The sequence below is a fragment of the Vipera ursinii genome, assembly GCF_947247035.1.
Source record: "Vipera ursinii genome assembly, chromosome: Z".
NCBI classification, from domain to species: Eukaryota; Metazoa; Chordata; class Lepidosauria; order Squamata; family Viperidae; genus Vipera; species Vipera ursinii.
The window spans coordinates 44,605,925-44,618,443 of NC_139517.1; positions in this window are offsets into that span (position 1 = coordinate 44,605,925).

Here is a 12,519-nt window from a genome sequence, read left to right on the forward strand (position 1 = left end):
GACAGCTAAAACTTGCAAAGACCCAGCGTCCTCCATTTTCTGGCACAACTTTTAGGTCTTTGCAAGCTTTAGCTGTCCGCCTGGCTGCCTGAAGGCCGCCCTTTTCAGGCAGTCTGACAGACAGCTAAAACTTGCAAAGACCCAGCGTCCTCCATTTTCTGGCACAACTTTTAGGTCTTTGCAAGCTTTAGCTGTCCGCCTGGCTGCCTGAAGGCCGCCCTTTTCAGGCAGTCTGACAGACAGCTAAAACTTGCAAAGACCCAGCGTCCTCCATTTTCTGGCACAACTTTTAGGGATTTATTATTATTCCTACTAGTACTATTACTACTACTACTACTTCAGGAGTAAAAAGTTGCAGAAAAAAATTCTCTCCTTACTAGCTTAGTTCCTCTACTCTTCCATCTGGAGCCAAGGTAAGATTTTAAAAAGGGATATTGGTTGGAAGCCCCTTCATGGATTACTGCCTTGTCGTGGCGAAGGGGCTTGCGTAATTCAATGAAGCTATGAGCTATGCCGTGCAGGGCCACCCAAGACGGACAGGTCATAGCAGAGAGTTCTGACAAAACGTGATCCACTGGAGAAGGAAATGGCAACCCTCCCCAGTATCTTTGCCATGAAAACCCTATGGACAGTACCAAAAGGCAAAACGATATGACACTGGAAGATGAGCCCCTCAGGTCGGAAGGCGTCCAATATGCTACTGGGGAAGAGCAGAGGGCTAGTACTAGTAGCGCCAGAAAGAATGAAGCGACTGGGCCAAAGCCAAAAGGATGCTCAGCTGTGGATGTGTCTGGTGGTGAAAGGAAAGTCCGATGCTGTAAAGATTTTTTCTCCATAGGAACCTGGAATGTAAGATCCATGAATCAAGGAAAACTGGACGTGGTCAAACAAGAGATGACAAGACTGAACATTGACATCTTAGGTATCAGCGAACTAAAATGGACAGGAATGGGTGAATTTAATTCAGATGACCATCAGGTATACTACTGTGGGCAAGAATCCTTCAGAAGAAATGGAGTAGCCTTCATAGTCAATAAAAGAGTAGGAAAAGCAATACTGGGATACAATCCTCAAAATGACAGAATGATCTCAGTTCGAATCCAAGGCAAACCATTCAATATCACAGTAGTCCAAGTCTATGCCCCAACCACCAGTGCTGAAGAGGATGAAATTGACCAGTTCTATGAAGCACTACAGCACCTTATAGAACTAACACCAAAGAATGATGTTCTTATCATCATGGGGGATTGGAATGCTAAAGTAGGAAGCCAAAAGATAACTGGAATAACAGGCAAGTTTGGCCTTGGAGTGCAAAATGAAGCAGGGCACAGGCTGATAGAATTCTGTCAAGAGAATACGATGGTCATAGCAAACACTCTTTTCCAACAACCCAAGAGACGGCTCTACACATGGACATCACCAGATGGTCAACACAGAAATCAGATTGACTATATGCTCTGCAGCCAAAGATGGAGAAGCTCTATACAGTCAGTAAAAACAAGACCAGGAGCTGACTGTGGCTCAGACCATGAGCTTCTCCTTGCAAAGTTTAGGCTTAAACTGAAGAAAGTAGGGAAAAGCACTAGGCCAGTCAGGTATGAATTAAATCATATCCCTGTTGAATATACAGTAGAGGTGACAAATAGATTTAAGGAATTAGATCTGATAGACAGAGTGCCTGAAGAACTATGGACAGAGGTTCGTGACATTGTACAACAGGTAGCAACCAAAACCATCCCAAAGAAAAAGAAATGCAAGAAAGCAAAATGGCTGTCTGAGGAAGCTTTGCAAATAGCTGAGGAAAGGAGGGAAGCGAAAGGCAAGGGAGAAAAAGAAAGATACACCCAATTGAATGCAGAATTCCAGAGAATAGCTAGAAGAGATAAGAATGCCTTCTTAAATGAACAGTGCAAAGAAATAGAAGAAAACAATAGAATAGGGAGGACCAGAGATCTTTTCAAGAAAATTGGAGAAATGAAGGGAACGTTTAATGCAAAAATGGGCATGATAAAGGACCAAAATGGCAGGGACCTAACAGAGGCAGAAGAGATTAAGAAGAGGTGGCAAAATTACACAGAAGAACTATACAAGAATGAGCTTAACGTCCCTGATAATCACAATGAGGTGGTCACTGACCTCGAGCCAGACATCCTAGAATGTGAAGTGAAGTGGGCCTTAGAAAAGCTGAGCAACAACAAAGCTAGTGGAGGTGACAGTATTCCAGCTGAGCTATTCAAAATCTTAAAAGACAATGCAGTAAAAGTGCTACACTCAATTTGCCAGCAAATTTGGAAAACTCAACAGTGGCCACAGGATTGGAAAAGATCAGTTTACATTCCAATTCCTAAGAAAGGCAGTGCCAAAGAATGTTCAAACTATCGCACCATTGCACTCATTTCTCATGCTAGTAAAGTCATGCTTAAAATCCTACAAGCTAGACTTCAGCAGTATGTGGATCGAGAACTACCAGAAGTGCAGGCAGGATTTCGAAGAGGCAGAGGAACTAGAGATCAAATTGCCAACATACGCTGGATCATGGAGAAAGCTAGGGAGTTCCAGAAAAACATCTACTTCTGCTTCATTGACTATGCTAAAGCCTTTGTTTGTGTGGATCATAACAAACTGTGGCAAGTTCTTAAAGAGATGGGAGTACCAGACCATCTTATTGGGCTCTTGAGAAACCTATATGCGGGTCAAGAAGCAACAGTGAGAACTGGACACGGAACCACTGATTGGTTCAAAATTGGGAAAGGAGTCCGGCAAGGCTGTATACTGTCACCCTGCCTATTTAACTTATATGCAGAGCACATCATGAGAAAGGCAGGGCTAGATGAATCAAAAGTTGGAATTAAGATTGCCGGAAGAAATATCAACAACCTAAGATACGCAGATGATACCACTCTAATGGCAGAAAGTGAAGAAGAACTAAAGAGCCTCTTGTTGCAGGTGAAGAAGGAGAGTGCAAAACTTGGGTTGAAACTTAACATTAAGAAAACCAAGATCATGGCATCTGGCCCTCTCAATTCCTGGCAAATAGATGGGGAAGAAATGGAGGTAGTGACAGATTTTATTTTCCTGGGCTCCAAGATCACTGCAGATGGGGACTGTAGCCAAGAAATTAAAAGACGCTTGCTCCTGGGGAGGAAAGCCATGGCAAATCTAGACAGCACACTAAAAAGCAGAGACATCACCCTGTCAACAAAAGTGCGTATAGTCAAGGCTATGGTCTTTCCAGTTGCAATGTATGGTAGTGAAAGTTGGACCATAAGAAAGGCTGAGCGCCAAAGAATTGAGGCCTTTGAACTGTGGTGCTGGAGAAGACTCCTGCGAGTCCCTTGGACTGCAAGGCGATCAAACCGGTCAGTCCTAGAGGAGATCAATCCTGACTGCTCTTTAGAAGGCCAGATCCTGAAGCTAAAACTCAAGTACTTTGGCCACCTAATGAGAAGGAAGGACTCCCTGGAGAAGAGCCTAATGCTGGGGAAGATCGAGGGCAATAGAAGAAGGGGACGACAGAGAATGAGGTGGCTGGATGGAGTCACTGAAGCAGTAGGCGTGAGCTTAAATGGACTCCAGAAGATGGTAGAGGACAGGAAGGCCTGGAGGAATGTTGTCCATAGGGTCGCGATGGGTCGGACACGACTTCGCAGCTAACAACAACAACAACAACATTGGTTGGAAGGCAGAGGGAGAGTTTAGTTTTAGCATCTAAAAAAAAGGGGGGGGGAAATCAGCGAGTACATCCCAACCAGCTTTTTATGTTTTTGTTATTGAAGAAATATGGGGGAGGGGGAGGGGTTCTGGGGTGGGTTGGGGAGGGGATAATATTGTAACTTCAATAAAAATTTTCAATAAAAAAAAAGAAATATGGCTTTCTGGGGGAAGGTGGGGAGGGCGTTAAGGAAGGAAAGGGTTTTTGGAAGCTCGTCCTGAAGCTGCCTTTTGTGCAAGGGGCCTTTTCTCAAAGCCTAGAGAGGCAGCTTTGTTGCCTCCCCGTAGACAGCTGATGGGCGAACACCAAAAGCTCCAAAAGGCTAGGGAACTAGTCCCAGAACAAAACGGAGACCTGCCTGGCGGCAGAGGCTTGCAGAGCGCGGATCCAGCCTCCGAGGCATGCAGAACGGCGGATCGGCTTATACTCGAGTCAACAACTTTTCCCAGTTTTTGGGGGTGAAATTGGGGGTCTCGGCTTATACTCGAGTCGGCTTATACTCAAGTATATACGGGTATTTATCACAAAGTGCCAGGGGTGCATCTGCATTGTGGTGCCCATGGGGGTGGTGGTGTATGGCCCACTGGGTGACCGTGGCTGCGATGGTCATGGCAGCCAGGGTGGGTGTGGCCACCTCGATGTTCATATTTTTAATAAGAAGGTGGTATTGACTGATATTAACATATCCTGATGGGCCAAGCTATACCATGCAGAACAATTCTTTTGAACACAGCCTGTATTATTTATTCAGTGCTTATAATATTTCCACAGAAAAAGTTTGAAATTTTGCTTTCTGTGTTCCTTCCATGAACAAATTCTAATTTATTGTTTTGCTGTTTCTGGTTAACCAGGGAATCGAGAGTGCTGTTAAAGTGAACAGAGTCCTTTCAAAGTTATCAGCAACCAGAGTCATAAATATGTTGTACATATAACACAGAAGTAATGTGGTATTAAAACAGGTAATGTCATGGTTTTGACTTAAACATACAGTAATAGATTCAACAATTTTTAAAAAGTGCTAATATTAGTTTATTTTAAATGCTTCTTCAAATGTACCACTTGTAAAACAAATTCATAGATTACCAGTGAACAGCACAATTTTCTGAATTTTAAAATAGTTGTACAACTGGGGTTCATTTTTGACCATACTGATTTTCTAAGGTTATATAATATGCATACAAAGTAAATCTGTATTTGTCTGGATCTCATGACAAATTTTGGATGCCACCTACTGGTCAAAGAACCTCACTAGTGTCCCATCATTAGGAATATTCAAAACTCAATACAATTATTTTATTTGAAAAGATTATTAATATAGTTACCTAGGAAAAATGCCTTAATTAAGAAATTCTATCTTAAGATAAGATGACCTGGCATCATTTTTTAATGTTTTCATATCAGAAGAATTAATCCTTTTATCCTGTTTTTTTCTCATGATGTTTCAAATTTATTTAAAATGTTTCTGCTACTTCCATCTGCTATTTAATCTGGTATATTTGTTCATTTTTTATTTTGTAAATAAAATCAGCTTCTATCTTAAAGCATTTTGATAGCTTTCAAATGAAAAAGTGGTCTTGAAGAGTTGGTCAGAATATTCTTATGAAAGTTATCAATTGTAATCCTGGATAGGAAGATGGGAAGCATATAAATTTAATAAATCAATAAACCCAATGACAATACTAACTCTACAAAATTTGTTAACATTGTAGAGAATAGTAGCATTCTCAGCTTCTGACACACCTGAGATACTAGAATAACTTATTAAATCCTCTACTGTCAGTTTCTATAGATATTTTATAGCAAATTAATTTGATTGCAGATATTAAGAAATGATAGGAATAAAGAAGTAGAGGTTCCTATATTTTCTAGACAATGGGGGAGTGTCTTAATTTCTAACAACAATAGTGTCAGTGGACTTCAAATTACAACATATACAAAAATATTGGACTCCATATTATATTTGTATAAAAAAGGACTGTTGTGAAAAATAGCATTTTGTTGGAGATGTAATAAGATTAATGCAGTTTGAATTTTTCCCCTTTTATGTTGTTATTTTTTAATTTCTTTTTTCTTGATATTTAATAAAATTGCATTAAAAATAAAGTGGAGGGGCATGCCATACTTTTACGTGCATATTATGACAATTTTTTTCTGTTGGACTAGGGAAGATTTAGTTTCTGCATGTTATTGTGTAAAACAATTGCAGAAGAATTAAAATGTAGCTGAATCACAATAATAGCTAAATTAAAGTTAATAGATCCAACAAGTGCCGTGGCTCCAAATTTCTACACATTCTTAATTTTAATAGAATAACAGAGTTGGAAGGGACCTTGAAGTTTATGTAGTCCAAGCGCCTGCTCAAGGAGGAGACCCTATAATATATGTCAGACATGTCAAACACAAGGCTCGGGGGCCGGATCTGGCCCGTGAAGTGGTTTCATGTGGCCCACGAAGCCATCCTGGAAACAGTGAGGGAACGGCCCCCACTGCCTTGGCCCTGGCCCAGAGACCCTCCTTCTGCCAGAGACCCTCAGATTTGTCCCACTCCTGCCCAGGCCCCCATAGGCACCCTTGATGCGAACGATGTAGAGCTGGCCACACCCACCCAGTAGGCCATACGGACTCTAGCCACGCCCACCCAGTAGGCCATGCACACCCTGGCCACACCCACCCGGCCCCCTGAGGGCAACCGCAATGCTGATGCGGCCCTCAATGAAATTGAGTTTGACACCCCTGGCCCTATATCATGTCAGACAAATGGACATCCAATTCTTCTTAAAACCTCCAATGATGGAGCACCCACAATTTGTAAAGGCAAGCCATTGTTAGGAAATTTCTCCTTTTTTCTAAATTTCCAGCTGTTGTGAAGATTTGCATTTTCAGAAAGATTCAGAAGGAAGGAGGTGTTGATTCCCTCTGAGCTTTGGCTCCTTAGGCCAATGCCTACTTAACCTTAATATAAAGCTGCTCCTAGGACCTTTTCTTGTGGTGCCCATCCCTTGTATATTAAGTATATCATCATTAAGAATAATACTCAGAAATATGGAGATAATTCTTGGTCTGGGGAAGCTAGGCAAGTGTCACTGTGAGGCTCAATTAATATCTCAAACAGTTCAGTGGTTTAAGGAGCAGAGCTGCTTAAAGAGAGAGATACTGGGGTGGGCAAGCAAAATTAGTTTGCTATTCTGTGTCCAATGTAGGGGAATTATTGTTTCAGTTATTATTCAGTTATTCAGTTCAACAGCTCTGGCTGAGGTTAGCAGATAAAGGCCGTTCCAAAGCAGGCCTAGTGAATGAACTACTTTTTCCATCATTGTGCTCCAGTGTATATAATGGACTCATTGCCCAATCAGTTCAGGTGGGCAAAACCTTTCGTAAAGACCAAATAAGAAGAAGACTTGGCTTATAGGTTTTAGTAGACTGGTTTGCATTCAAAAAGTTACATGCAGGTCATTTCAGGAGACTTGGAATATTTTTCACAAAAATATTTATTGAACTATCTCTAAAGAGGCAGAATTATAGTGCAATCCTGCTTGGGTTCCATGTAATAATGTAGATTACTTTGACCAAATAGTTTTATATCTCCTGGAATGAAAAAAGGACCATTATTTTAAAGGAAGGTAATTATGGTTAAAACATTTTCTACAATTAATTTAATTTAATTTATTAATATTTCTATACCGCCCTTCTCCCTGAGGACTCAGGGCGGTGTACAGGGCAAGAATAAAACACAGAAATGTACAAAAATTAAAAGATAATTAAATGCATGCCCGATTAAAATACAATAGATACATAGTAAAAATCCCAATAAAAATGATAAAAAACCCCCCAACCAATCCCCCCTCAGGCCAGGCCGGCTTGCTCGAACAAGTATGTTTTCAGATCGCGGCGAAAGGAGTGCATATCAGGCGCCGTCCGGAGCTCAACCGGTAACTGGTTCCATAGCTCCGGGCGCCCACAGAGAAGGATCTCCCCCTGGGGGCCACGAGACGGCATTCTCTGACCGGTGGCACCCTGAGGAGGCCCTCTCTGTGGGAACGCACAGGGCGCAGGGAGCTTGATGCCGGCAGCAGATGTTCCCTGAGGTACTCCGGCCCCATGCCATGGAGGGCTTTGAACACCATTGAATTTTTGATAGGCTACAGAGTTGCTGAATGCTTAATGAATGACGGCTAGGCATTTAAACATTTTTCTTTGTTCAATGTCTTGTCTGCTTACTGGGCATTTATGAAAAAAATCTAACGCTTTAATTTTAGATTAATTTATCAGCAGGTTTCTACCTTGCAGAATTCCACAAGGGATCATAATGTTCACCTTAGCCCTAATGAGACAACACATTAACTCAGGATTTTTCCCCCCACTGCTCCAAAATAATGAGCAGACCAAATGCAAATGGATGCAGACTTTTGGCAAAACAACCATCCAAATTCCAGTTTTTCCAGTTGTTATCTTTGGTGGGTTAATGCTGCCATGGTTCCTGGTATGTTTGACAGATGACTTTGTCACATGTTTCATCTGGTAGTACTTCTCTAAACTTTTAAGGTAAGCATCTTTCACGCCAAGCCACATCCTAATCTAACAGCTCAACCTAGTAGAATGGGCAGAATGGGCAGTCACTGGTTTGACCAGATCTCTAAGTTAGCCTTCAGCTGTGCCATAAAACCAGTGTAGTTGTTCAAGTCTGAGCAGCTCACAAAGAAAGGCACTTTACCCTATTATAGCTCCCTCAGTCATTAGGCAAATTATATATCTTTTATAAACTTAGATGTTAGGGAAGTTATTCTCAGGGAGACAGTTCATACTGAGTAAAGAAAGCAGTATAATTTGCTTGGATTCCAATCTTAATTGTTCTTAAAGGAGCTGTAACTTTTCTTTGGATGGCAGTCCCAGGAAAATACATATTTTACTTAAGAAGATGCCAACAGAATCAGGGAGAATGTAATTTCTTTAAATGAACGTCAGCAGGTTCAGCAAGCCAGCACATTAGTACAGTATCTTCTCTGAAGCACCTTCAGATCTAAAAGCTGCATATGTTATTTTAGATACATAGAAACAAAAATTAAAATAAGCAAGAAAATGATAAGAGAACACCTATCTGACCTTGACAAATATAAATCACCAGGATCCGACAGATTATATCCCAGAGTTCCGAAGGAGCTGGCAGATGTTATCTCAGAATTGTTGCACCACATATTTCACAAATCCTAGAGCACCAGAGAAGTACCTGAGGATTGGAAAGGGGCTGATATGGTTCCCATCTTCAAGAAAGGGAAAAAAAACAGACCTAGGAAACTAGTAAAGACCAATCAGTCTAATATCCAGTACTTGAGTGGCTGCTACAAAGAAGAGGGGGTCATCTTATTCTCCAAAGCACTAGAGGGTAGGACAAGAAATAATGATTGCAAACTGATCAAAGGGAGAAGCAGCCTGGAATTAAGGAGAAACTTCCTGACAGTGAGGACAATTAATCAGTGGAACAGCTTGCCTTCAGAAATTGTGGGCACTTGAAAATCACTGGAGATTTTAAGAAGAGGCTAGACAGTCACTTGTCTGAAATGGTATAGGTTCTCCTGCTTGAGCAGGGGGCTGGACTAGAAGACCTCCAAGGTCCCTTCCAGATTCTATTCTATTCTATTCTATTCTATTCTATTCTATTCTATTCTATTCTATTCTATTCTATTCTATTCTATTCTATTCTATTCTATTCTATTCTATTCTATTCTATTCTATTCTATTCTATTCTAGGGATTTTATATAACAATGATAGGATTACATTTCTATTAAATGAAATATGTGGTCTTGTTTATTATTTATTAAATTTGTTGTGCTTTATTAAATGTAGTATGTCAGTGGTCCCCAACCTTTTGGGCACCAGGGACCGGTTTCATCGGAGAGAGGTTTTTCCATGAACATGAAGGGGCATGGTTTCGTGTGCTGCCTGCATCCCACATTTATTTATTTATTTATTTGCTTGTTTGCACAGACTGGTTTTTCGCATGCCACGGCCTGGTGCTAGTCCACAGACCGGGGGTTGGGGAACCCTGTAGTATGTGGTCTCATGTTTAAAAAAGACCAAACATTTATAATGTATAGTAATGTTTTAGATATTGGACAAAGATTTAAGTCAAGGGTGTCAAACTCAATTTCATTGAGGGCCACATCAGCATTGTGGTTGCCCTTGGGGGGCTGGGTGGGCATGGCCAGGGTGGGCGTGGCCTACTAGGTGGGCGTGGCTGGAGTGCGTATGGCCTACTGGGTGGGCATGGCCAGCTCTACATCATTTGTGTCAAGGGTGCCTATGGGGGCCTGGGCAGGAGTGGGACAGATCTGAGGGACTCTGGCAGGAGGAGATGGGACCAGGGAAGTGCCAAGGCATGGTCCACCGGAGGAGCTTCACTGTTCCTCTCAGGCCATTGGGGGGGGGCTGGACGGTGGCGTGGAGGTCAAATGCCTAGCCCAGCCCTCAAGCACCCATGGCATAAGCCCAGCCCCACTTCCCCAAGGGGGTGCCCACCTGCATTTACCTCCTCCTCAAGGCTGCTGCTGCTGTGCTTGCTCTCCTTAGCCAGGTTGCTCATGATGGGTACGAGGGCAAAATCAAGAGGGAGGCCCATTCCCTCTCCATGTGAGGAGACCTGGCTTTGTATCCAAAGCTTCCTTAGCAATAGGGAGACCCCCCAGCGTAGGCCAGGAGGAGGGGGCAAGGGGATGGTGAAAGGGCAGCTGGGCAGGACTAAGGTAGGACATCCCTCAGACCTTCCCTCTCCTTCCTTCCTTCCAAAGAACAGAGTGGTGGGAAAATATTTGAGATGGGGGAGGGAGAAAAACAGGCAAGAAACACAGCTGGGGAAGTGTCATCCTTCGTGAGGAATGAAGAAATGCACCATTGCCTGGAAATGGCCAGCACATGGCCCTCGCCTACTTCACATACCCGGCTTGGTGGGCTCTATGGAAGGGGATGCCATGAGCAGCGTGAGAGTTGATGTTACCTGCGCAATGCTGCCCAGCCTCTAGCCTGCCCGGTTTTGGCAGGTAGCGGGGTGCTCTATTCACAGTGCCGAGAGGCTGAGCCGGTTGGCATGAATCTGAAGAGAAGCACAATGCTGCCCAACCCCTAGCCTGCCCAAAGTAGGCAGGGCCATGTGCTGGCCACTTCCAGGCGATGGTGCATTTCTTCATTCCTCACAAAGGGTGATACCTCCCCAGCATGTGCCGAGGGGGCAGTGCCGACACGGCAAGGGCCAGTCCCTCGCTGCTTCCAGATGGGCTTGTGGAGCTAAGACTGAATGTATTTCAGCATAGATGACCAACACGAAATTGTACATTGGCTTCTGGCCAGCCTGGGCCAGGGCCAAGACAGCGGGGGCCGTTCCCTTACTGTTTCCAGGATGGCTTCTTGGGCCACATGAAACCACTTTGCGGGCCGCATCTGCCCCCCCCGGGCCTTGTGTTTGACATGTCTGATTTAAGGGATCATGATTCAAGTCAGCCTTCAGTGAATGACTTTCAGCTAGTCATGCTTCCTCAGCCCATATTACATCACAGGGCTGTTGTAGAGTTAAAATGAAGAGAAATCTCTATCTAAATTACCGGTACTTCAAACTCCTGGAGAAAAGATGGGATTTAAATCTAACAAGTATAAATAATTAAACAACAGATGTAGACTACTGTACTCAGTTAATGGTATTATTTTTTTTAAGTTTTATTTTCTTCCAGCTCTGCAAGATTAGTGTTGCCAACAATCAGAGATCAAGTTATAATACAAGTAAATAGTATCTATTTACAAATTATAGGACTGTAAATTTATTTCTCACAAAATATAGTACAAAAGTTATATATTAATAAATGAAGTCTTACAATCTGGATTCATTATAAGCAAAAGCTTAAAAATTTGCACTTCGGCGTTTACTCAGAGATCTTCTGAATCTTCTGCACTGTCACCATCAATACACAGGAACAGAACATCGTCTCTTACAGAGCAAAATGATGACAGTACTTCAACTCCTAATAGAGAGATAATACATAAACAAAATTCTAGCAATAATGAAAACGAACCATCTTCTCCAGTGGAAGTTAAAATGGATAAGAAAACAAAGAGGCATCTTGAAGAAGAATTTGCTGCACTTCGGCGTTTACTCAGAGATCTTCTGAATCTTCTGCACTGTCACCATCAATACACAGGAACAGAACATCGTCTCTTACAGAGCAAAATGATGACAGTACTTCAACTCCTAATAGAGAGATAATACATAAACAAAATTCTAGCAATAATGAAAACGAACCATCTTCTCCAGTGGAAGTTAAAATGGATAAGAAAACAAAGAGGCATCTTGAAGAAGAATTTGCTGCATCCTTAGAGGAAAAGGACCAAATTATCAGCGTCCTGCAGACACAGGTATCATTACTGAAGCAACGATTACATAGTAATGAGACAAACATTGAACTACCGAATCCAAATGTTCAAACTCAGTCACAAGTTCAGAGTCCGGTAAAAGATCAGAATACGGAAAATACTTTGCAGTCAGTGGGTCCTGTTGGTAATGAGAATGCTGATAAAACAATAGAAACACTAACTCAGCGAGTAAAACATCAAGAAAACTTGCTTCATCAATGTAAACAAAGAATTAATGGTATTATTTTAAGTGATGAGATATAAGTCTTTTACCAAAAGAAAAAGATTTTAAATGTATATTTTTAGCAAAACGTATTCAGTAATATTTATCCTCATACTTAAAAGGAGGACCATCAAGAAATAGGGGAAGTAAAAGACTGGGAGTGAAAAATTATTTCTATCCATGATGCAGAAT